This window comes from Sarcophilus harrisii, chromosome 3 (assembly GCF_902635505.1).
Source record: "Sarcophilus harrisii chromosome 3, mSarHar1.11, whole genome shotgun sequence".
Taxonomy (NCBI): domain Eukaryota; kingdom Metazoa; phylum Chordata; class Mammalia; order Dasyuromorphia; family Dasyuridae; genus Sarcophilus; species Sarcophilus harrisii.
In genome coordinates this window covers 346,829,270-346,852,514 of record NC_045428.1, presented here as the reverse complement: position 1 = coordinate 346,852,514, position 23,245 = coordinate 346,829,270, and the positions used below count along the sequence as shown (strand labels likewise).

Here is a 23,245-nt window from a genome sequence, read left to right as displayed (position 1 = left end):
ATGGTATATTTAAAAAAGGGGGGGGCAAGAATTCAGGTACAGTGCCCTATTGGTAATTATTTTGATAACTAAGGTAATGATGAGGCTTTTTTTTTCCCCTAAGACAATTGGGGTTAAGTGACTTGCCCAGGGTCACACAGCTAGGAAATGTTAAGTGTCTGAGATCACATTTGAACTCAGATCCTCCTGACTTCAGGGATGGTGCTCTAAGCACTGCACCATCTAGCTGTGGCTCGTGATAAGGTCTTGAACTAGGTTGTTGTGCTGTAAACAAGGAGACTGAGATGAATGTATATGATGTTGTGCGTGAACAATTGACAAGTTAAAGTGAAAAAAAGAAACTAAAAATAAATTCAAGTTGAAAATCTGGATGCCTAGAAGGTTATGGCAACAGAGAGAGAAATGGAGACATTAGGAAGAGGTATAAGTTGTAGGGAAAATGTGAGCTTTGTTTTGGACCTATTGAATTTGGTGTGTCCACTGGACAATACTTGGAAAGATTCAGTAGGCAGTTGGGAATTCAGAAATGGATTTCAACAGAGAAATAACTTCAGCTTATAGATATGAATATGAAACTGGAATTTTATCAAAGCATAAAAATGGAATTGAGAATTGAGATAATTATTCAGATAGTTCAACTTCTAAATATTTTCCTTAGTCAATTAGACACAGTATTTTTTTTTTAATTTTTAGTTGAGATAGCTATCTCAAATTATTTTTTGTGACTAAATTATAAATAAAATCTGTTTTCAAAATTTGAATTCTGAAGATTTAAAAAATAAACAATACTATTTAAAGCATAGAAATTTTGAGAAGAGAAAAGTGTTTCCCCCACAAGTAAGTATTTCATCTTGTAAATTCCCATATATGGGATTTCTGGCCAAGATGGCGGAGAGGAGGCACACAGCTATGTAAACTCTGCATTTTCTCTCAGAATTCATTTCATGACAAGCCTCTGAATTAATGCTTGACTGAAAAAAAAATAAAAAAACAAAAATAGTTATCAAGAGAAGACATCCTTGAAATTCACCAGGAAAGGCCTGTTTTTTGCTCGAGGGCAGGGACAGTTTTAGATCTGGCCCAGGCTGAGGGCAGGCAGTGGCAGCAAGAGCATGGCAGGCAGCTCACAGCCAAGCAGATCAGAGGGGGTGGGGTGTGATCTCAGCTGTCTCTGTGGGGAGACCTTTGCTACAGTACTGAATATTTTGCCCTGCCAGCAAGTCAGTAGCCCAGCAGAGAAGCTAAAAACACTGGGGTGAAGAATACAACCCCAAACAGCTGGAGTCTTTCAGGACCTGGCCACCCCTCCCCCATGGTGTCTCAGCATGCTCTCAGAGTCTCAGAGTGCAGGCACAGTGCAGTTCTGCTAGTGCCTCACTGATTGCCCCCCCCCCCCCGCAGTCTGTGGAGGAAGCTCGGTAATACCACCCAAACCCTCCCCCCCAAAAAAAGCAGATTCCATTTAGGTTTTTTTTTCCTTTTTTTCTTTGCTAGTTTGTCTTTTATGACCTTAACCATTGACAGCTTCTATATGGATAGAGAACAGATTCTAAATCCTGAGGAGGCTAAAAACAGACTGTCTCCAAGTGAATCCCCAAAGGAGGAGATCATCTTTTCCTCAGCACAGATGAATCTCATAGAAGAAATTAAAAAGGCTCCCACAAGAGAGCTAGAAGAAAAATAGGAAAAGGAGAGGGAGGCTTGGCAAGAGAGTCTGGAGAAGTCATCCCACTCATTTAAAGACAGAGCGGATAAAGAAATCAAATCCTTGAAAAATAGGATTAGTGAACTGGAAACAGAAAATAGCTCTCTAAAAAATAAAATTGGCAAAATGGAAAAAAATTCCATAGAACAAAACAACTCCATTGGACAATTAGAAAAAGATATAAAAAAGATGAATGAAGAAAATACTTCATTGAAAATCAGAATAGAACAAATGGAATTGAATGACTAAAGGAGACAAGAATCAGTCAAGCAAAACCAAAAAAAATCAAACAATGGAAAAATATGTGAAATACCTTCTTGGGAAAACAACAGACCTGGAAAATAGTTTCAGGAGAGACAATCTGAGAATTATTGGACTCCCAGAAAAATATTATGGAAAAAAAGAGCCTGGACACTATTTTCCAGAAAATTATCAAAGAGAACTACCCAGAAGTCATAGAAAGAGAGGGTAAAATAGACATTAAAAAAATTCATCAATCACCTACTGAAAGGGATCCTAAAATCAAAACACCAAGAAATATAATGGCCAAATGCCAGAACCCTCAGACAAAGGAAAAAATACTGCAAACAGCTAGAAAAACTCAATTCAAATATAAAAGAGCCATAATAAGGATTACCCAGGATCTAGCAGCATCCACATTAAAAGATCGAAGGGCCTGGAATATGATATAATGAAAGGCTAAGGAACTCGGTATGCAACCAAAAATAACTTATCCAAACAGAATGAACATCTTTTTCCAGGGAAGAAGATGGACATTCAACGAAATAAATGAATTTCATCTATTTCTGATGAAAAAAACAGAACTTAACAAAAAGTTTGATCTACAAATATAGAATTCAAGAGAAACCTAAAAAGGTAAAAAGAAATCTTGGGAACTCTATTTCTGCTATAAAGATGTATAAAGAATACATGTATACCTTGTTCTAGAAAGTAGAGGTAGAAAGGACATTGTACCAGAAAAAGGATAAAGTGGGGGTACTACATCTCATGAAGAGGCAAAGGAAACCTTTTATATCTGAGAGAAAGAATGGAGGAGGATGAAAATAGTGGGTATCTTACTGCAAATAGAATTGGCTTTAAGAGGAAAAATTTAGACATATTCAATTTATGGTGAAACTTCTCCCACCTCATTGAAAAGTGAGAAGGGAAAAGTGAAAAGGGAAGAAATAAGCTAAGTGGAAGGGAATATAGAAACTGTGAGGGAAAGGAGTAAGATGGGGGAGGAACTCTAAGGTGGGAGGACTGTGAGAAGCAAGTGGTGCTTACATGTTTAATAGTGGGAAGGGAGGGTAAAGGGGAAAGAAGGGAGAAAAGCATAAACAGGGGTTAACAAGATGGCAAGTAATACAGAATTGGTAATTTTAACCATAAATGTGAACAGGGTAAACTCCCCCATAAAGAGGAAGTGATTAGCAGAATGGATTAAAAGCCAGAATCCTACAATATGTTGTTTACAGGAAACACACCTAAAGCAGGGAAATACATGCAAAGTAAAGGTAAAAGATTGGAGAAAAATCTACTATGCTTCAGATGAAGTCAAAAAAGCAGGGGTATCCATCCTGATCTCAGATCAAGCAAAAATGAAAATTGATCTAATTAGAAGAGATAAGGAAGGACACTATATCTTGCTAAAGGGTAGCATAGATAATGAAACAATATCAATATTAAACATATATGCACCAAGTGGTGTAGCATCTAAATTCTTAAAAGAGAAATTAAGAGAGCTGCAAGAAGAAATAGAAAGCAAAACTATAATAGTGGGAGATTTCAACTTTGCACTCTCAGAATTAGATAAATCAAAGCACAAAATAAATAAGAAAGAAGTCAAAGAGGTAAATAGAATACTAGAAAAGTTAGATATGCTAGATCTCTGGAGAAAATGAAATGGAGACAGAAAAGAGTACACTTTCTTTTCAGCAGTTCATGGAACCTATACAAAAATTGACCATATATTAGGACATAAAAACCTCAAACTCAAATTCAGTAAGGCAGAAATAGTAAATACATCCTTTTCAGACCAAGATGCAATGAAAATTACATTCAACAAAAAGCCAGGGGAAAGTAGACCAAAAAATAATTGGAAACCAAATAATCTCATACTAAAGAATGATTGGGTGAAACAGCAAATCATAGACATAATTAATAACTTCACCCAAGAAAACAACTATAATGAGACATCACACCAATATGTGTGGAATGCAACCAAAGCAGTAATAAGGGGAAATTTCATATCTCTAGAGACCTACTTACATAAAATAAAGAAAGAGAAGGTCAATGAATTGGGCTTGCAACTAAAAATGCTAGAAAAGGAACAAATTAAAAGCCCCCAGTCAAACATTATACTTGAAATTCTAAAATAAAAGGAGAGATCAATAAAATTGAAAGTAAAAAACTATTGAATTAATTAATAAAACTAAGAGTTGGTGCTATGAAAAAATCAACAAAATAGACAAACCCTTAGTAAATCTGATTAAAAAAAGGAAAGAGGAAAATCAAATTGTTAGTCTTAAAAATGAAAAGGGAGAACTCGCCACTAACGAAGAGGAAATTAGAGTAATAATTAGGAGTTACTTTGTCCAACTTTATGCCAATAAATTCAACAATTTAAATGAAATGTAAGAATACCTTCAAAAATATAGCTTGCCCAGATTAACAGAGGAAGAAGTATATATTCTAAACAGTCCCATCTTACAAAAATAAATAGAACAAGCTATTAACTAACTCCCTAAGAAAAAATCCCCAGGACCAGATGGATTTCCATGTGAATTCTACCAAACATTTAAAGAACAGTTAATTCCAATGCTATATAAATTATTGAAAAAATAGGGATTGAAGGAGTCCTACCAAACTCCTTTTATGACACAGACATGGTGCTGATAGCTAAACAAAGTAGGCTGAAAACAGAGAAAGAAAATTATAGACCAATCTCCCTAATAAATATTGATTCTAAAATCTTAAATAAAATATTAGCAAAAAGATTACAGACAATCATCCCCAGGATAATACACTATGACCAAGTAGGATTTATACCAGGAATGCAGGGCTAGTTCAATATTAGGAAAACTATTAGCATAATTGACTATATCAATAACCAAATTAACAAAAACCATATGATCATCTCAGTAGATGCAGAAAAAGCATTTGATAAAACCCAACATCCATTCCTAATAAAAACAATTGAGAGTATAGGAATAAATGGACTTTTCCTTAAAATAGTCAGGAGCATATATTTAAAACCGTCAGTAAGCAGCATATGCAATGGGGAAAAACTGGAACCTTTCCCAGTAATAGCTGGAGTGAAGCAAGGTTACCCACTATCACCATTATTATTCAATATTGTATTAGAAACAGTAACCTAGGCAATAAGAGTTGAGAAAGAGATTAAAGGAATTAGAGTAGGCAATGAGAAAACCAAACTATCACTCTTAGCAGATGATATGATGGTATACCTAGAGAACCCCAGAGATTCTACTAAAAAAGCTATTAGAAGTAATTCATAACTTTAGCAAAGTTTCAGGATATAAAATAATTTCCCATAAATCCTCAGCATTTTTACACAACACCAACAAAATCCAACAGCAAGTGATACAAAGAGAAATTCCATTCAAAATAACTGTCAACAGCATAAAATATTTGGGAATCTATCAGGAATTATATGAGTATAATTACAAAAAACTTTCCACACAAATAAAGTCAGATTTAAATAATTGGAAAAATATTAAGTGCTCCTGGATAAGCCGAGCGAATATAATAAAGATGAAATTACTCCCTAAACTAATCTATTTATTCAGTGCTCTACCAATCAGACTTCCAAGAAAATATTTTAATTATCTAGAAAAAATAACAATAAAATTCATATGGAATAATAAAAGGTCAAGAATCTCAAGTGAATTAATGAAAAAAAAAAAATCAAATGAAGGTGGCCTAGCTGTACCTGATCTAAAACTATACTATAAAGCAGCAGTCACCAAAACCAATTGGTATTGGCTAAGAAATAGATTAGTTGATCAGTGGAATAGATTAGGTTCACAAGACAGAATAGTCAACTATAGCAATCTAGTGTTTGACAAATCCAAAGCTCCTAACTTTTGGGATAAGAATTCATTATTTGACAAAAACTGCTGGGATAACTGGAAATCAGTATGGCAGAAATTAGGCATGGACCCACACTTAACACTGTATAACACAATAAGATCAAAATGGGTCCATGATTTAGGTATAAAGAAAGAGATTATAAATAAATTAGAGGAACATAGGATAGTTTATCTCTCAGACCTGTGGAGGAGGAAGAAATGTGTGACCAAAGATAAACTAGAGACCGTTACTGATTACAAAATAGAAAATTTTGATTATCTCAAATTAAGCCTTTGTACAAACAAAACTAATGCAAACAAGATTAGAAGGGAAACAACAAACTGGGAAAACATTTTCGCAGTTAAAGGTTCTGATAAAGGCCTTATTTCCAAAATAGAGAGAGAATTGACTCTAATTTATGAGAAATCAAGCCATTCTCCAATTGATAAATGGTCAAAGGATATGAACAGACAATTTTCAGATGATGAAATTGAAACTAGTACCACTCATATGAAAGAGTGTTCCAAATCATTATTGACTAGAGAAATGCAAATTAAGACAACTCTGAGATACCACTACACACCTGTCAGATTGGCTAAGATGAGAGGAAAAAATAATGATGAATGTAGGAGGGGCTGTGGGAAAACTGGGACACTGATGCATTGTTGGTGGAGTTGTGAATGAATCCAACTATTCTAGAGAGCAATCCAAAATTATGGCCAAAAAGTTATCAAACTGTGCATACTCTTTGATCCAGCAGTGCTACTACTGGGCTTATATCCCAAAGAGATACTAAAGAAGGGAAAGGGACTTGTATGTACCAAAATGTTTGTGGCAACCCTGTTTGTAGTGGCTAGAAACTGGAAAATGAATGGATGCCCATCAATTGGAGAATGGTTGGGTAAATTGTGATATATGAATATTATGGAATATGATTGTTCTGTAAGAAATGACCAGCAGGATGAATACAGAGAGGCTTGGAGAGACTTATATGAACTGAAGCTAAGTGAAATGAGCAGAACTAGGAGATCATTATATACTTCAATAACAATACCATATAAAGATGTATTCTGATGGAAGTGTATTTCTTTGACAAAGAGACCTAACTCAGTTTCAATTGATCAATGATGGATAGAAGCAGGTACACCCAAATGAATGTAAACTGTTTGCATTTTTTGTTTTTCTTCCTGGGTTAGTTCTACCTTCTAAATCCAATTTTCCCTGTGTAAGAAGAGAAATGTTCAGTTCTGCACATATATATTGTATCTAGGATATACTGCGACATATCTAACATATATAGGACTGCTTTTCATCTAGGGGAGGGGATGGAGGGAGGAAGGGGAAAAATCGGAACAGAAATGAGTGCAAGGGATAATGCTGTAAAAAGCTACCCTGGCATGGGTTCTGTCAATAAAAAATTATAATAAAATAAAAACAAAAAGAAGGAAGAAGAAACAACAACAATGTGCTGAAAGACTATAGATCATTTTGGTCAAATAATTATAGATACTGTCCAAACATTCCATTTGGGAGTTTTACAAAAATTTAGTTTCAGTCACTTAACTTATCATGTGTTCTGCCATCATATTAATAGTAAATAACCTTTCCACTTCACTTTCATTGTTTTGTATATCTTCTGATCATATAGATGATCAGAAAAGTTCACACCCTTCTTTTTGGCCTTATTTTCTTAAAGATCCATAGTATAATTTGTTATTGATATTAAATCATTTATTTGCCCTTTACATACTTTGTATCACTTTAACTACTGAGTTTTGTTTTCAATAGTTGATTAAAGATATGATAAACTTCTGATATAATTTTGTTTTCTATATTACATTTCATGTTTCTGGTTGTTACATCACAATGTATAACAGTGACAGTATATACTACCATATTAAAGTCTTAAAATGTTTTTATGTAATCAATAAAATATGGACAAATGCATTTTTATGATACTGATAACAGATAGTAATTTTTTAATGTCTTTATTTGACATAGTTAGGAAAGTACCTGGATTTGTGCCATAAAACCCAAAAAGTGGTTTTGAAGTTCCATTCTAAATATACTCATGAGTTGTTCAAAATTAAAAAAAAAAATAAAAGAATTAAACCTTGACTGAAACCCCACCCCCACCCACCCACAAATAGTTACCAAGAGAAGACATCCTTGAAATTCGCCAGGAAAGGTCTGTTTTTGCTCCAAAGCAGAGACAGTTTTAGATCTGGTGCAGGCTGAGGACAGGCAGCGGCAGCAAGGGTGTGGCAGGCAGATCACAGCCAAACAGACCGGAGCAGGGTGGGGTGTGATCTCAGCCGTCTCTGCAGGGAGAGCTTTGCTACAGGGTTGGATACTTTACCCTGGCAGCTAGTCAGTAGCCCAGAAGAGAAGCTAAAAACACTGGGGTGAAGAATACAACCTCATATAGTGGGACTTGGCCACCCCTCCCCCACAGTGTCTCAGCACACTCTCAGAGTCTCAGATCGCAGGTGCAGCACAGCCATCACTGTCCTGCTAGTGCCTCGCTGTTGCCCCCCGCAGTCTGTAAAGAAAGCTTAGTAACACCACCCAGCCCCTCTCCCCAAAAAAGCAGATTCCATTTGGGTTTTTTTTTCTTTTTTCTTTGCTAGTTTGTCTTTGATTCTTCTCTGACAAAATGAGCAAAAAATTGAAAAGGGCCTTAAACATTGACAGCTTCTATATGGATAGAGAGCAGACTCTAAACCCTGATGAGACTAAAAATAGACTGTCTCTGGGTGAATCCCCAAGGGACGAGATCATCTGTTCCTCAGCACAGATGAATCTCATAGAAGAAATTAAAAAGGCTCCCACAAGAGAGCTAGAAGAAAAATGGGAAAAAGAGATGGAGGCTTGGCAAGAGAGTCTGGAGAAGTGATCCCACTCATTTAAAGACACTGTGGATAAAGAAATCAAATCTTTGAAAAATAGGATTCGTGAACTGGAAACAGAAAATAGCTCTCTAAAAAATAAAATTGGCAAAATGGAAAAAAATTCCATAGATCAAAACAACTGAATTGGACAATTAGAAAAGGATACAAAAAAAATGAGTGAAGAAAATACTTCAATGAAAATCAGAATCGAACAAATGGAATTGAATGACTCAAGGAGACAACAAGAATCAGTCAAGCAAAACCAAAAAAATCAAACAATGGAAAAAAATGTGAAATACCTTCTTGGGAAAACAACAGACCTGGAAAATAGGTCTAGAAAGGACAATCTGGGAATTATTGGACTCCCAGAAAAATATGATGAAAAAAAGAGCTTGGACACTATTTTCCAGGAAATTATCAAAGATAACTTCCCAGAAGTCATAGAAACAGAGGGTAAAATAAACATTGAAAGAATTCATCAATCACCTACTGAAAGGGATCCTAAAATCAAAACTCCAAGAAACATAGTGGCCGAATGCCAGAACCCTTAGACGAAGGAAAAAATACTGCAAGCCGCTAGAAAAACCCAATTCAAATATTGCCCAGGATCTAGCAGCATCCACATTAAAGATCAAAGGGCCTAGAATATGATATTCCAAAAAGGCTAAGGAACTCGGTATGCAACCAAAAATAACTTACCCAGCCAGAATGAGCATCTTTTTCCAGGGAAGAAGATGGGCATTCAACAAAATAAATGAATTTCATCTATTTCTGGTGAAATTCCCATATACTCTTGTGGTTGAGAAGAAATGATGCAATAACCTTTTATTTTTAGCAACTTTGCTCCATCTACTTCATTATATGTGTTCACTCCACTCTCCAACTGTTTATTCTAAATTTTATCACTTCTTTCTTACTCTTTATCCATTATCTCCTATAATATCCATTATCACACCACATCCATCTTTAGGTACTTTCTCCAACCTTAGTTGCTACTAATCAATTTCTATATAGCTTGCTTCTCAATGCTATATTTCAATGCAATTAAAATAGACAGTTTATAAAAACAAAAATGATGAAACTAATATGAAGCTAGAACGGATTTTAGAGATAATGTAGTTAATCCTCTTCAATTGTTATAAGAGTCCCAGAGAAGTTAAGAATCTTGTTCAAAGTCACACAAATAGTGAGTAGGAGAGCCAAAATTAAAACCTGTCTGCTCTGAGTCCAGATTTGTTGATTCTTCCTAGTCCCAAGTTCACTGCACTGTAATGATTTAGAGAGCAGGATCCTAAAGTAGAGGAGAAAAGTTATATCAGGTATGAACAAGCATGAATGAAAATACATGTATGGAAAAATCATTTTATTTCTGAAGTCAAGGGGATTCTTAAAAATGTATTCCTACACCATTTGGATTTTCATTTATATGAAAGTTCATGTACAACAAAAATAGCTTTTTATATGTCTAAGAAAATACTTTTGTATGAAAAATCAACTTCAGCAGCATAAATTGAACAAAAATATAATTTATTGTTTCTACTGCTTTAAATTGAATTATATGAAGACCAAAAAGTGCTATTGCAAGGAATAACAGCAGTTTGAATGATAGCATTTTAATGTAAAAACTGTTTTTAGTATTTTAATTACTCATTACAAAGAAGCAGTTTGGCATAGTGGCTAAAACACTTGCCCTGAAGTCAAGAAGACTATGGTGGCCATTCTCATGCCTCTGAGCAAGATAGTTAATATATGTTGTTGCTCTAGTCAATTCTTTAAGATGATAAATTATGAAAGTATGCTGATCTGCCTTGATAGATGGATTACACTTATCTGATGTACTCTTTACCAGTAAAACTACAGATCTTGATACTTAGTCAACAAACATTTATTAAAGCCAGATACCATGCTAAGTTCTGAGGATACAAAGAAGGCCAAAAACACAGTCCCTGTTCCCCAGAATCCTTTGTTCTAATACATGCTCATATGCTACTGACAGTGAAAAAAGAAGGTCATGTCAGAGAGAAGGTTCTGGCAGTGAGAGAAGTGGAAAACACTTTCTTTACAAGTTGGGACCACGTGGTATTTTAAGAGAGGGGTGGAAGATAATACACAAATGTAAGAAGGAAGAAAATTGCTGGTATGAGGGATATCCAGTGATGAAGCAAAAATTTTAGAAAAAGGATTATAATGTGTTCGTAATAGCAAGAAGGCCAGTGTCACTGAATCAGAGAGCAGGGAGAGGGATTCATACAAGGGAAGACTGGACAAGTAGGAAGATGTCAGGTTGTGAAAGATTTTTCTTATATGTGATTCCAAAGACTTTATATAATCATGATACTATAATCAACAACTAGAGTTTATTGGATAGTGAATAACATTATTAGATCTATGCTTTAGAAAAATCACTTTGGTACCTGAATGGAGAATGCACTGGAGTTGAGAGAGATTTCAGGTAATGAGACCATTTGGAAAGCAATATATTATAAGAGATATTAAGAGATGAAAGACTGCCAGTGTTTTGACTTGTATTAGTGGCAAAAAGGAAACTATATGAGAAATTTTGTGAAAATAGAAGTGACAAAATTTTTCAATGGACATTTGTGAACTTAATGTGAAATATGGATAGGTTGCAAGTCTGTGTATTTTGTAAAAGTGGTAGTTTGTACTAAATAGTAACATGTGAAAGTTGTTTTTCATTCTACAAGAATGGATGATGGGGTCAATGTATAGTGTGTTGGAACATGACTGATCAGACTTATTCAAGCTCAAAAATTCTTCTACAAGTCAGAACAAAGAGGCCACATGAATGTGTGGATTGGAGATGTCTCTAAATTTTGCATTTGTTCTAAGCTAGTATAATTTTGATTTGCATAGAATACACTACCTTCTTTAGTAGACATCCATTCTGGGTAGTCCCTCTGCCAGTGTCTCCAAAGTCTCACAGTCAATTCCAAAATTGTTCACAGAGACTTTGAGAGTGTTTTTGTAGCATTTTTTTTTCTGACCTCCATGTGATTGCTTGCATTATATGAGTTCTCCATAATGATCTTTTAAACAAATGTTCTTTTGGCATTCAAAAAACATAGCTAGACCAGAGAAGTTGTATTCTCTATAGTAGAATCTATAGTGATTCAGCTTTAGAAAGGACCTCAGTCTTCAATACTTTAACTTGCCAAGCGATCTTTAGAACTTTCCCAAGATGATTCAAATGAAAGTACTTTAATTTCTTGGCTTCATCCTAGTATATACTCTCCAGCTTTTACAGGCATATAATAAAGGTCAGAACAACAACTTTATAGACTTTTAGTTTGGTAGGAAATCTAATACCTCTTTTTCTGCCTTCTTTTCCTTTGGATCCAAACACTGAGTTAGCTTTGGCAGTGGGTGTGCCACTTTATCATTTATTTGTACATCCTTGGAAAGTATACTCCAAGGTAAGTGGATTTATCCTGGCTTTCAAATTTTCTCTATTTTATGTAACTGCTGCTTCCATTTAATGATGGTGTGGTGCTGGTTAATGAAGAATCTCTGTTTTCTTGAAGTTGTTAGGTTAAAATTGTAGGATAGAAGTGTGAAAGAAGAAATGGCTTGGGGGGAAAAGTTGAGTTCTATTTTAGAGATATGATTTTCTTATGGGACATGAGGTTTGAGATGCTCAAAAGGCAGCTAATGAAAGTTCGATTCCCTATCAAGTCCCTTATTTTATGCCAATCTTTCATAATTAGCTCCATATTAATGTTTAAAGCCCTATATTAGCTGCTACAAAGACATTTACACCATTTTATATGTCTGTATATATCCATACATATATATGTGTGCTCTCAGATATGTTTTCCTCCTAATATATGGCCTTTTCAAGATAAAACATACTTACTAGCTATTATTGAGTTACTATTATTCAGTAGTTTTCATGATCCCATTGGGATTTTTGTTTGTTTGGTTGGTTGGTTTGGTTTTTAGCATATATACTGAAGTAGTTTGATTTTATTCTCTGGCTCAATTTACAGTTGAGAAAATTGAGACAATATAAATTACTTGTCCTGTGTCTGAAATAAGATTTGAATTCAGGAAGAGGAGTGTTTCTAATTGCATGTTTGTTTAGCTTCCCTAGTGAGTTACTACTTATCAGATTCCTATTGCTTATTGATGGGTATTTTGTAGATTATTTTAGATTTTTTTTTGCTTTATTTTTACAATCTTCTCTAATGCCAAGTGGGAATAGCAACATGGTGAAAAGGAAACATTTTGGTTGAAATCGCATAACTCATTTTGAAAGCATGACTCAAAGTCCCAAGAGATCTTATATGCCATACTTATTTCTACTCTATAAAGAAGAGATTTGAATAAGCAATTTCTAAAATGCCTTTCAGCAGTAGCATTCTATGATCAATATAAATAAATGTGTCCTAGATTATAACCATGTATTTTGTGATTTAGAAAAGCATAACTTTGTTACTGTAAGTGTATTATATTTTAAATATAAAATAGATGATAGTCATCTTAAAAACAGATTAGGGATTAATCATGCATTTTTTTTCTAAAGTGATTTTTGTGAAAAAAGAAAATATATCACTACAAATGTATTGAAGAGATAACTGATCCAGAGAGTGATTTAATAAGAATACAATGTAGATATGGTAACCACAGTTTGGAAATACACTATTTCCCTGTTATTAATATATATTCATCATGGAAAAGGCTTGTATAATTTGCTTAATTCTGATTTTTCTCTAATAATAAGATTAGTGATTTTGGTCTTATCACAATTTTTCATTGGTATTTTAGAACTGTTGTACAGTAGCTTCATTTTTAAGTAGCCACTATTCAAGTTTTGAAGGAAACTTCAAATTATGTTTTCCCCAATAGTTAGGATTATAGTAGATATATATATTGGTGAATCTGAATTTCTATATTTGCAATAATTACTATTATACTATAAAATTATAATACAGTATGATAATGATTATAGCAAAATAGTAATTACTGAAAATGTAGAATCTCAGCATATGAGAAAAAGAGGATGACAATAAAATTATTATAGTCTCTCCAAATGAGAATAATAACTTTGTTATTTGTAAATAAATATGTATTTGTTATTTGTAAGTGATTTGTATTTTTTTTGTATTTTTAAGTGATTTAAAATAGCATCCATTTTTTTTTTCTAAATGAAATAATAACAGGAAAGTACTTGCCTTTTTGACATTTTATTATCATCAATGATAATTTGGGATTTTCAGTATTCTTAGATAATAATGGATTATTTCCAGTGAGAAAGAACCTAGAAAATATACAACAGAATGGTGGTCCTATTTAGAATTTACTGCTCAATAGATTTATTTTGAAGCATCATTAAGATTTTAAGGAAAGCATTGGAAGTGTACTTATGGGTATGGACACTAATCAATTATTATTTAAAAGATCCTTTCTAAGCATTATATTAATCAAAAGATTTTATGAGAGCTTTTATACATGTTTTAAATATATGTCATCTTCATCTTTGTCTATTATCATTCAAGAAGGCTTTTAGTGAGTCTTTATTTGAGAAACTTCCATGATTGCTTTCCCTTGAGATTTTAGTAACTCTGAAAACAGTAAAGCTGTTTGAGTATTCACTGTGGCAGAAAATGTTCTTGCCAGGAAATTCTAGCTTCTTCCTGTTTCTTGAAAAGACCAATATGGTACTTCCACTAAGTGTGGGATTGGGAAAATCAGCAGCATAGATGGATGTTTGTCATGTTTTTATAATTTAAAATCAGTTGAGAAAAGTCAGTCACTTTTGTTGTTGTTGCTAAATAATTCCACCCGGAAAGAGGGAATGCAATTCAAGAGTCAAACAGCTGTGAGTCTCAACAGCCACTGATGCTAATAACATTGGATAGTAACTTGTCCTTATATTCTTCTACTAAGCCATAAACTTACCCAAAATAAGAATAACTGTCTTTGAACGATAGACAACCTGAAATTTGGACAGACTTGATCAAAGATAATCACATAGTTTGGGAATCATAGATCTAGGACTGGAAATTATATTAGAGTTCATTTATTCCAACCCTTTATTTTACTAATGAAGAAATTGAAGTTCAGAGAGGTTAACTGAATATCCCAAGATCACACAGGTGTTATGTGACAAAGCTGAAATTGAAACTCAAGTCATGTGACTTGAAATTCAATTCTCTTTCCACTATATTACACTGACTCCCTACATATATGTAGAGATATGATTCTAAATATATATTACATATTACATACATAAAGGTATGTTTTATTGAAATAATCTATTAATTCTATATACCCTATCACCCTAAGTAGCAATCATCATGACAGTGATTAAAAGCAAAACACTTTAAACATGTGACCAATGAATAATATACATTGAATAAGCTATTTTTTTCTTTTTTAAATTTTGTACAAAATCTATGATTTAATTCTTTATGAAATTCTTCATAAGGAAACAACTTCTTCCAAAGCAAACTGGCAATCTTTTTATAACTTATGATTAGAACTGTGCTTTGAGAAGCCATTCCCAGAGATTTAACTGCTTTTATAACTCATCGTTTCTACTAAAGTATGAAATGTTTTTAGATGTTTACTAAACTTACTATGGATGTTTAGCAGTGTACCATTCCTTAAGCTAGATCTTTTTCTAACTGGTTAATTAACTTTATTACAACTATTGAAAGTTCTGTGACTAGAGCCTGAAATGGTTAAATTTGAGGTCCATCAGGAAATCCCCCTGGGAGTACAATTGTTTCTCTTACTGGGATTTCATATATTGAAGGTGGCAGCAGCACCATGACTGTCAAGTTGTCACTGTTTATGGTCCAAATTGATAGTTCTAATGGAATAATGGGATAGTGTAAATGGGACTTTGAAGGCTAGTTTTTTGCATAAAGATATGCTTTCTTTAATAAAAGAAATATGCTATGAGGAGATGGCAATTTTTTTTCTTCATTAAAGTTTTTTCTTATTTTTCAAAACATATGCATGTTTTCTTCATGCAAGAAGTTCTTACAGTAAGGCCTTAGAAATTTATTCTGAGATGCCTCAGTGTCTTCTCTAAAATATAATGTTCTCTGGGAGCAGATTTCTTGGGGGGCTTCTGGGAGCAGCCTTCAATTTAGTTCAAAGTAATCACCCCAAATGCAACCAGGAGTTAAAGTCCAAATCCTTTATTGTCTCCTTCCTTGGGCCTGGTTAGCTTTCTTAGAAGCCTATCTCTCTCTTTGGTTCCAAGAGCTCCTGGCTACTAATCCTTTGCCTCTGCCAGCTTCAGCCTCCAGCCAGCACAAAGGTGGAAGATGTAATGAATCTGTCTCCATCTCTGAGAGTGGGCTTATCTCTTAGTACTTGTACTTTAGTGGGCTCCTCCTTATATATGCTCTCTTAAAGGTATGAATCTTGTGGAACTTTAATAAGTACTAAATACATTAGTGAACTCGAGAACTGTTAAGTACCATGCTAAATAAGATAATTATTGTTTCTATCAATTCCAGTGAGTTAGCACCTTGTAAGAATCCTAACAATTCAGGTTGATTTTCTTATGGTGATCACATACCAAAGTAGTTCTTTATTGGAAGTACAAGGAAGAAGAAAATGATGAGAAAGAGGAAAATCTCAACAACCTTAAAAAACCATCAGACAACAAAATACTGAATTACAAAAGTAGACAAGCAAACTGTGCTGAAACAAAACCATCATCAGAGTGAAATGACTAGATGTAATATTGATTCATGTAAATTTAAAATGGTGAGTTTAGTAGATGTGGACATATTAAATTCATATATACCCCAAGCTACATGATTTAGCAGGTAAAATGTGGGAACAGAATGAAGTATATATCACCTCTGTCATCCTGCCTGACTAGAATCTGCCCACTAGAATTATCTTAAAAATTATTTCAATGAGTCTATGAAAGATTAACTTTCATCTCTATACTCCACATTTTACAAGACAGAATACTTCAAAATAGTTCATTGAATATGAACCTAAACAAATAGCAAGATAGCAACTTTTCCAAGCTTGTTTTGTTTGAATTCTATAAAAACTAGATAAGAAAAATGAGATAACAAAAATAAATTATGGGCATTTATTCAAAATTCTTATTGCAGAATAGCTTAAAATTCTCACTGAGATCTTTGGATCACCCTGGATAGCATTTTAAAGTTTTCAAAGGACTTTGTGGATTACCTCATTTGATTCCCATGACAATTATTTAAAGTTTTAAAGTTATTTTAATCCCATTTTGAGATAAGGAAATGGAGAAAAATGTAATTTAAGTTGTTTATTCAAGAATACACAATTATTAAATGTCTGAGGCAGTATTTGAACCCAGGTCCTCCTGACTCTTTTTTCCAATAATCTATATTCTTGACACCAAGTTGCTTCATTACTGGAAATCAGATAATTTAATGTTTTATAATCCTGGATAGCTGAGGCTGTTCTATAACTGACAAACATTTTCTGCCTTCTAAGAGACATATCTAAATTTCAAAATTCAATGGAAAGTCCAATTACTTTTAAATCTTTGAGTACATATGCAGTTTGTTTGCTTTTTTCTTTTCACTGTTTTCCATTCTTCAACTGAGGATATAGAATAATACTCTGGCTTCTTCAGCATAACATAAAACTACAATTTTTAGAGTAGACCAATAGCCTAATATTTATGAAATGCCATAAAAAGAGATAAGTTGGAAAAAATTCAGAAAGACAAGACATACAGAATATCAGCCCCACACACACATTATTTAGAAATGCAAACTTTTTTTGCCAGTGTATCAGTACAACTAATCCTGTATTAAAGGACTCTGGAGATTCTGCCAAATAAATATTTTTAAATGTCCCAAGTTCAGTGTAAAGAAATCTGTATTATGTCATTAATGAAATGATGGACATGACATTTCCCAAGACACTCATACTTAATCCTCAAGTTCAAAAAGAAAATCTTTCAAACTTGCACAAGAATTAGGGTACTACCCTAATACCATTAATACCATTTTCTGTCACGTGATGATTATTATATTTCTGAAAATTCACTATAAATACTCAGAAAAAGTAACAGCCATCAAGGAAGTCTCAAGAGAATAAATACTCTGTCCTCTGACAGAAGAATGACTTTGGGCCAGAGAAAGTGAAAAGTTGGAAGGAAATAGAGACTCCTTAATGATACAAATAAAAATATTGATAACCACTTCCTCCTTATCCATAATGGGTAGTTTCCTTGGCTATTCAACTTTTTCTTCTTCCTCTTCTAGTTGTAAAAGCTCTACAATATTTTAATAAATCCATCTGTGACCGCATTCTGTACCTCTGAAAAATGAGCTACATTCGAGGAATTCAGCTTAAAATTCTGTGTGCCAAAGCCCAAAGATGCTTCTGGTAATTAGATTTTAAAATTCTGGGTTCTGGCTGCATTTATCTACTAATTTATGTGGCCTCACATTTAAATGTATTTTTCACTTCGATTTTCTTTGCCACCTGCATGTCTACAAAAATGAAAGATAAACAAATAATGAGGGGCAACTATTTTTATTTAAAAAATGGGGACCTTGAAGATTTCATTTGCTTTTTGCTATTGTTGTTACTAACATACTCTACTGATGATTTCTAGCCAGAAATTAAAATAATAAATCTAAGAAAAGTTCTCTATATTTTGAATCATAACAGTGTTATTAAAATCCCAGTCCCACGACTTTCTATCTATATGAACTTCAAGTCAAATAAGTTCTCTAGGTCTGAGTTTCCTAATCTGAAAAATCAAATGTTTGACTTTGTCTACCTATAAAGTCACTTAAAAGCCTAATCTGTGGTTCCATGTCTATGGTTTGTAATCAGTGTGGCTGGCTCTTTGACCAACATAATAAAGCCCAGTGAGCTAAAATAGAGAAAAAAAATGTTGTGCCCCCATTTACTTTCAATAAAAAACAAAATTATTTTATCACTAAGATAGATAATATTTAAGAAGTGATTTATTCTGTTGGAATATATTAAAGTATATCTCCAAGCCTTCCAACTTGCCATAAAGAACATTGCATAAAACTTTTGAGCAGGCCTGAGATGACTCAAAATCAGTATATCTGAAATCAGGGAGAGAAGTCTTTCTGGGTACATGCCTGGCATTCCATCCTAATATCTAATATATTACAGGATCAAAGGTCTAGATTTAGAAAGGATATTAGATAACATTATATTAGAAAAGATCTAGCATTATAAATCTAGAAGTGATTGGGTTCTTAAAGATCATATTGTGCAATCCCTAATTTGATATAAATGAGGTTATTGAAGCCCACAGACCTTCAATGATTTCCTTCCAATTGTTGTTGTTGAATTATTTCATTCATAGCTTCCTCTTTGTGACTTCTTCTGGGTATTTTCTTGGCAAAATTATGCAATGGTTTGCCTTTTACTTTACCAGTTCATTTTACAGATGAGAAAACTAAAGCAAACAGGACTAAATGACTTACCTGTCATCACATAGCTAGTATGTCTAAGATCATATTTGAAGTCAGAAAGACTCATCTTCCTGACTTTAAAACCAACACTCTATCCATTATACCACCTCAAGATTATAAATATTGTAAGGGCCAATGCTTCACATTTAGGTTCTGTGACTTACCCTTTGTCAAACTGGGACAATAGAGGCTTATTTTTAGCTCTTTTCTTTAAAAAAAAAAAAAAACTCATCAGACTATATTGATGTTTGAAAACCTGTTTCAGAAACTTTCTCTAAAAATGCAGATCAATAATGAGTTGCGAGGTAGGCTAAGAATTTAAGGAAATTTTTTCCATGATTGAAAAAGAAGAGTATATGTTAAACTAAAAATGTGAATCTAGGTCTCCTTCATTCTAAAATTGTTCCTTTATACATTGTCATATTGCTTCTACCTATAATTTACATAAAATAAAGGGAAAATACAGCTAAGTTAACATAAAAAGGATTATGAAGTGATAATATTGTTTGTATACTAAAGAAAACAATGCTTACAGTTAAAGATATAATTTAACCACATCTATTAAACTCTCTGAAATTCTTTCAGTTTTCATCATCTATGAAAAAGATCTAATTATACCTGAAGTTTTTTATTCAAAGTGTTATCACAATTAACATATGTGGTAGTTTAGAGAAATTCATTGGTAATTTTAAAGCATTATAGAAATATAAATAGAATGATGATGCTTTTTAATTTCAAAGTTCTAGTTGCTTTTATCAAAGTTGAAAAATTGTGCTAGAACTGGGGAAGGGGGAAGGAAATTAGGTACAATTTAAAATACTTGATGTTAGAATCTTATTGTTCATTGTTTCAGTCTTAACACAATCTTTCATTACCCTATTTAATGTTTTCTTGGCAAAGATACTGGAATGCTTTCCATTTACTTTCCTAGCTTATTTTACAGTTGAGAAAACTGAGGCAAAGAGAGTTAAAAAATTTGCCCAGAGTCACACAGCCAAGAGTAGGAAAGAAATATTCTTACTGTACATTGCTAATATCAATCTTCTGATGGGGTATTGTTTCAGTTATGGGAGCAATAAGGAGAAAAATACATTGATAAACCAGAAAGTTCAGAGGAAGGAAATGAGGGTTTTAAGAAATATTGAGTCCATGATATATGCAGATTGGTTCAAGGAACCAAGCATGTTTCTTTCTTTCTTTTTTTTAAGGATGTTTTTATTTTATTAAAGCTTTTTATTTACAAAGCATATGCATGGATAATTTTTCCAACACTGACCCTTGCAAAACCTTTTGTTCCAAATTCTCCCCTCCTTCTCCCCACCTCCTCCCCAGCTGGCAGGTAGTCCAATATGTGTTAAATGTGTTGAAATAGATATTAAATCCAATATATGTATACATATCTATACAGTTATCTTGCTGCACAAGAAATATCAGATCAAGAAGGAAGAAAAAGAAAAACTGAGAAAGAAAAACAAAATTCAAGTAAATAACAACAGAGAGTGAGAAGGCTATGTTGTGTTCCACAATCTGTTCCACGGTTCTCTCTCTGGGTGTATATGGCTCTCTACATCAGTGAACAAGTGGAACTGGTTTGAATCATCTCATTGTTGAACAGAGCCACATCCATCAGAATTGATTGTCATATAGTCTTCTTGTTGCCATGTATAATGATCATTTTGCATCAGTTCATGTAGATCTCTCCAAGCCTCTCTGAAATCATCCTGCTTGTCATTTCTTACAGAATAATAGTATTCCATAGCATTCATATACCATAATTTATTCCAGCATTCTCCAATTGATGGGCATCCACTCAGTTTCCAGTTTCTTACCACTACAAAGAGGGCTGCCACAATCATTTTTACACATATGTATCCCTTTCCCTCCTTTTAGATCCCTTTGGGACATAATCCCAGTAGAAACAATGCTGAATCAAAGGGTATGCACAATTTAATTAATTTTTGAGCATAGTTCCAAACTGCTCTCCAGAATGGTTGGATCCATTCACAGTTCCACCAACAATGTACCAGTATCCCAGTTTTCCCACATCCCCTCCACCATTCATCATTATCTTTTCCTGTGATCTCTGACAGGTGTGTAGTGATATCTTAGAGTTGTCTTGATTTGCATTTCTCTGATCAATAGTGATTTCAAATCACTTTTCAAAGCACCTTTTCATTTGACTACAATTAGTTTCAATTTCTTTATCTGAAAATTGCCTGTTCATATCCTTTGACCATTTATCAATTGTAGAATGGCTTGAACTATTATAAGTTTGAGTCATTTTTCTATATATTTTAAAAATGAGGCCTTTATCAGATCCTTAGGATGTAAAATGTTTTTCTACTTTATTGCTTCCTTCTAATCTTGTATGCATTAGTTTTGTTTGTACAAAGCCTTTTTCAACTTAATATAATCAAAATTATCTATTTTGTGATCAGTAATGATCTCTAGTTCTTCTTTGCTTACAAATTGCTTCCTCTTCCACAAATCTGAAAGGTAAATTATCCTATGTTCTTCTAATTTGTTTATAATATATGTCTAGATCATGAACCCATTTTGACCTTATCTTAGTATATGGTGTTAGGTATGGGTTTATGCCTACTTTCTGCCATACTAGTTTTTAATTTTCCCAGCAGTTTTTGTCAAATAGTGAATTCTTATCCCAAAATCTGGGGCCTTTGGGTTTGTCAAATACTAAATTGCTATAGTTATTGACTATTTTGTCCTGTGAACTTAACCTATTCCACTCATCAGCCAGTCTATTTCTTAGCCAATACCAAATGATTTTGATGACTGCTGGTTTTTAATATAGTTTTAAATCTGGTACAGCTAGGGCACCTTCATTTGCATTTTTTACATTAATTCCTTTCTAATTCTTGACCTTTTGTTCTTCCAAATGAATTTTGTTGTTATTTTTTCTAGCTCAGTAAATTAGCTTCTTGGGAGTTTGATTGGTATAGTACTAAATAAATAAATTAGTTTAGGGAGTATTGTCATCTTTATTATATTTTCTCAATCTCTCCAAGAGCAATTTATCTTGCCTTTTTTTTGGATATTTTTCCAGTTGTTTATCAGACTTTATTTGTATGAAAAGTGTTTTGTAGTTTTGCTCATGATTCCTGACTTTCCCTTAGCAGATAGATTCCCAAATATTTTATACTATCAATGGTTATTTTAGATGGAATTTCTTTTTGTATATCTTGCTGTTGGATTTTGTTCATGATGTATAGAAATGCAGATGATTTATGTAAATTTATTTTGTATCCTGCAAATTTGCTAAAGTTGTAGATTAATTCTAATAGTTGTTTTAGTTGATTCTCTAGCATTCTCTAAGTATACCATCATATCATCTGCAAAGAGTGATAATTTGGTTTCCTCATTACCTACTATAATTCCTTTGATCTCTTTTTCTTCTCTTATTGCCAAAGCTAGCATTTCTAATACGATATTGAGAAGTAATGGTGATAGTGGGCAACCTTGTTTCATCCCTGATCTTACTTTGAATGGTTCAAATTTATTCCCATTACATATGATACTTGCTGTTGGTTTTAAATCAATGATACTGACTGTTTTAAAGAAAAGTCCATTTATTCCTATACTCTCTAGTGTTTTATTAGAAATGGGTATTGGATTTTATCAAATGTTTTTTCTGCATCTTTTAAGTTAATTGTGGTTTTTGTTAATTTAGTCATTAATATAGTAAATTATACTAATAGTTTCCCTAATATTAAATCCGCCCTACATTCCTGATATAAATCCTACTTGGTCGTGGTGTATTGTCCTGGGGATGATTTTCTGTAATCTCTTTGCTAATGTTTTATTTGAGATTTTAGCATCAATATTCATTAGGGAGATTGGTTTATAATTTTCTTTCTCTGTTTTCATCCTACCTGATTTAAGTGTCAGTACCATATCTATGTCATAAAAGGAATTTGGTAAGAGTCCTTCATTCCATATTTTTTGAAATGGTTTATATAATATTGGAGCTAATTGTTCTTTAAATCTTTGGTAGAATTCACATGTAAATTCATCTGGTTCTGGGGATTTTTTCTTAGGGAGTTGATTAATAACTTATTCAATTTCTTTTTCTAAAATGGGACCATTTA

The 23,245-nt window shown here is 33.2% G+C and overlaps 1 protein-coding gene across 1 annotated transcript in view; it reads left to right on the top strand.

Annotated features, from left to right (window-relative positions):
- LRP1B (LDL receptor related protein 1B) overlaps window positions 1–23,245 on the top strand; it is a 2,378,573-nt gene that overhangs the window by 1,313,972 nt on the left and 1,041,356 nt on the right. The gene's annotated exons all lie outside the window — the stretch shown is intronic.